This window comes from Miscanthus floridulus, chromosome 14, assembly GCF_019320115.1.
Source record: "Miscanthus floridulus cultivar M001 chromosome 14, ASM1932011v1, whole genome shotgun sequence".
Taxonomy (NCBI): Eukaryota; Viridiplantae; Streptophyta; class Magnoliopsida; order Poales; family Poaceae; genus Miscanthus; species Miscanthus floridulus.
Genome location: NC_089593.1, coordinates 27241938 through 27246054, shown reverse-complemented (window position 1 = coordinate 27246054; position 4117 = coordinate 27241938). Strand labels below are relative to the sequence as shown.

The window sequence follows — 4117 nt, the reverse complement described above, 5'->3', positions numbered from 1 at the left end:
ACACCTCTTCTGGTACTTCTTCGCTCTTATTGCATAATTGAATGTTGCATGATAACCAGCCTTGATTAGAGGCTATCTTTTCCATAAGAGTTTTAGCTTTTCCAAGGGTGAGTGACATAAATGATCCTTCAGCAATGGCATCAAGTTGTTCATGTGCTTTCTGAGTTAATCCATGGTAAAAACCTTGCATGAGCAATCAATCTTCCATCCCATGATGAGGACAATCTGAAATATATTCTTGGAAATGTTCCTATGCTTCTAGAATGGTTTCTCCTTTCTACTGTTGGAAGTTTGAAATCTTTCCTCTTAAGGCATTGGTCTTGCCTATAGGGAAGAAGTTTCTAGGAAGGACTTTGAACACTTTGCCCACGTGTTGATGTGATGGTCTTTGTTGATGTAGAACCACTACTTCGGTCATCCCACAAGTGAGAATGGAAATAAGCGAAGTAGTATGATGTCTTGAGCAACGTCCTTGATGATGACCATGTTGCTAATCTCCAGAAAATTCTGAAGGTGAGCACTAGCATCTTCATATGCCTTTTCGCTAAATGGGGTAGCTTGCACCATGTTGATGAGGCTTGGCTTGAGATCAAACTCAAGGTTTGTAGTTCTGAGTGTTGGTCTAGTGCGGATGTTCTCAGTGCTTAGAGCAGAGAATTCACACAGAGTCTTGTTAGCCATAGCTTCAGGAACTGGTGTTGAGCTTTCTCTTGATTGATTTGATTCTAATTGAAAGTTGTTGGTGAATCACAACCAAGTCTGCAATACCCTATATAAGATATGAACAAAGACAAACAAGGGTAAGCTTACTAAAGCAGATGTTATGATTTCATCAATAAGTATTTATTTGGTCAATTCTCTTTAGCCATGTGCCCCTCCCCGACAACGGCACTAGAAATGCCTGTTGACATTTCTTAGTGTCACTCTTTACTAAGTTGTCATCCTTAGCATGATGACATAAATGCATTGTTAGTAATTATTGAGAACACATGTAAATTTATATATATACTAAGCAATCTACAAGCGCACAGATAATGTACCATTGTAGCATTTCACCCGGGAGTATATCGAGTATCATTATTTATATTTTATCCACAAGGAGGAGCTATGGAGTTGTGTTAGCATAGAGATATTGACACCCCTCTCTGCCGATCAATCTACCTTCGTGGGATACCCCTCGGAGGACTGCCGACGATATTCTGTCGATAGTTGGCGTGCTAGGTAGGGGTTTCTCGGAGACACGAATCTGATTGTGTGTCTCAAATAGGCTACCCATCGTGCCCAAGTCCCGCACGGTGCTCATAGGCTTTCTCTTAGAGAGTCAGAGCCGGTCAGGGCAGATTGCCCATGTGTTGGAGTCGACGTGGACTCAGCAGAAGTTGGACACTGTAATCTAACTCAATGATTTGACGAGGTGCCTTACGAGCAGGTCAAGGTGGTTGCACTGGCCCCTGGTGCTCTATAGGTAGCCGCATCATCGTAGACGATGATGAAGTTTCCATGCAAAACCGAAGAACGATCTTGCGGACAACGTCATGTTGATCTTGAGGTCCATCTGGTTCACAAGAGGATCAATGCACACACCCCTATCGGACTCTAAGTGGGCACACTTAGTACCTTCAGGAGAGGTAGGGATGGATGCGGTGCACTATGAAGCTCGTCGCCACCAGTCCGCCCTTAATCTCATCGCCTTTTATCAGGTTAAGGAGCTCCCTCACCTACTCCATGTCTGCACTGCTCGGCTTCTCCGACCAGCTCTTCTGGCTCTCTAGGATGTGGTCGATGTCGCAGTAGATTGCACAGTGGCTCTGCTTCATGTAGAACCACCTGGCATTCCACCCCTTTAGGGAAGTGTTCAGCAGTACAGTGATGTACTCGCTCACCATCCCATCCCAGAGTTGTAGGTATACGCCGCCAACCACCGCCGCCCTTCTTTTTCAGCCAAAATAGGTGTCCGAAGAGGTTGAAATGTGGAAAAACGCCCAGATACGCTTCATAGAAGTGGATGAAGATAAGATGTGCAAAATGGTATTTGGGTGGAGATTGCACAGACGAAGTGCCTAGAACTCCAATAGATCCCTCACAGAAGGATGAACAAGAAATCCCAATCCTCGTCAGAAATAATCCTCAAATACCACAACTTCGTCGGTATGAGGCATGGGGAAGGGCTCACCGAGGGCTGGCCGCCATCTGGCGATGACGCGGTCGGGAAGAACGCTTGCCTCCACCAATCTATTGATCTCCACTTCCCCTGTGCACGACAGCACCCACTCTTCATCACGGCTAGCTTCGGTCCTCGCCTTCTTTAGGCTCACTTTCTTTGGGTTCGTAGCTCCCCACTTTGACGCCATTTCTCAGATCCAGATAGGGACTGGCGGCGGAAGCGCGTGTGGATGTGAACCTAGAAATGCGAGGGCTAAGGAAGAAGATGAAATGGCAAAGTGGCAAACGTGGGAGCGCGGGGTGCGGCGGCGCAGTTATAAAGCACTCCCCCTACCTTTTCACATTGGAGGGTTTTTGGGAAACCGCTCCTATGATTGGCACTTCTCTGAATTCTCTGCAACAGCAAGGTGGGCCGTTACCTGGGCTTTCGCGCAACTATGGCCCATATCGCCCATTTATCTCCGCAATTTGTTATGGTTCGCCGAATATTCATCGACTTCTCCACCAACTGTTACAGATTAGTAATTACTACTGTATAGTCATTACTCTGGTGTTTTCTCCATGATTTGTTTTCTCCAAGATTTCCTCTTGTGGCTCGAGGACTGCATCAGCCTTATGTCTCGGTTCCTCACCGCATTTGGAATTTTTCTTCAGTTGACTGTTATTTCTGACCCTGGCACCATGTGACCACGTCACCTACTGTCAGGCTCGGGGACTAAGTGGGCACACTTCACCTTGTGGTGAATGTGCTTTTTCTCATTTCGGGGCTACGCCTAGGGACTGGCTGTCTGCTCGACTGGTCTTCTACTTTTCTTCTACTTTGGACCTTGGCACCACATGACTACGTCATCTACTGTCAGGCTCGGGGACAAGTGGGCACACTTCACCTTACGGTGAGTGTGTTTGCTTTAATCTGGAAGACTCCACCCCTCTTGAAGCTGAAGAAGACTATCTCCCTTTCTCGTGGTCGGACTCTAAGTGGGCACACTTAGTCCACCGTGAAGAAATTTTCGATTCTGAACTTGAGCTCCTTACACCCTTATGGCAAGCTGTACTTAGGTTACACTGCTCGGCGATGGCTCACACTGCTTGATGACAATTCATGCTGCTCGGCAACTGCTCACAACTGTTCGGCAACTCATCATAGTGATCGGACCATGAGTTTGACTACTCGGCTTTGTTCGCGCCTGCTCGAACAAGCTCAAGACGGCGTTGCACAACGGGTACAAGGCACTCGGGGACTAGCTGTGGGGTTACGACCCCGAATACCCATGATAGACCACATGGGCTGCGCCCCTAGGGGTTGCCCAGCCCACAAGATAAAGCCTTGCGAGGCACGACTCTGCTCGGCGCCTTCCTCAAGATACTGAGAAGATATCCTGAAGATGCTATGAGATCTATTAAGATACGTATGAGGCAAACTCTGATGCCAAGGTGGGAAATTTTGATGCTGTCCGCTTTCCCTATTATGAGGTCATCCATGCTATTCTGAATGGGGACAAGATGAACATGGTTGAGTGGATGGTTGCTAGGATGATGGAGTACAAGCTTGATAGGAGTGGTGCCTTGGTCTATCAGTCGTATATCATGACGTTGATTCGCAGCAAGACCAACCTCATAGGGGTGGATGAAATCTTGCATAAGTCCTTCTGACCGTTCTACAACAAGAACTTCTTGCAGCAGGAGGACTCACCTCCGGCCACCGTTCCACCACCATCGCCTATTGTGGTTCTAGCTGGTGAGGGTGCTAGTGTGTGGACGCCACTAGAGAACTACTTTGTCCCATACTTTTAAGGCCTCCACGATCGGCTCCAGGAAGCACTTGGTCTAGTCTGCTAGGGTTTATGATGAGGACATGACACCCATGCATACGACCATATTTGGCGCATGGTATGGAGGGGTAGGAGGCCAGCAAGGGTGTCCAAGTCAAGAAGGAGGCCCGAGGCTAATTCGG

General features: G+C 47.6%; 1 non-coding gene across 1 annotated transcript; it reads left to right on the top strand.

The window, feature by feature from the left end:
- The first annotated feature begins 206 nt into the window (after window positions 1-206).
- LOC136506279 (small nucleolar RNA R71) lies at window positions 207-313 on the top strand. Its single transcript, XR_010771495.1, has one exon. It is a non-coding gene; the product is annotated as a small nucleolar RNA R71 (small nucleolar RNA).
- Window positions 314-4117: the final 3804 nt, after the last annotated feature.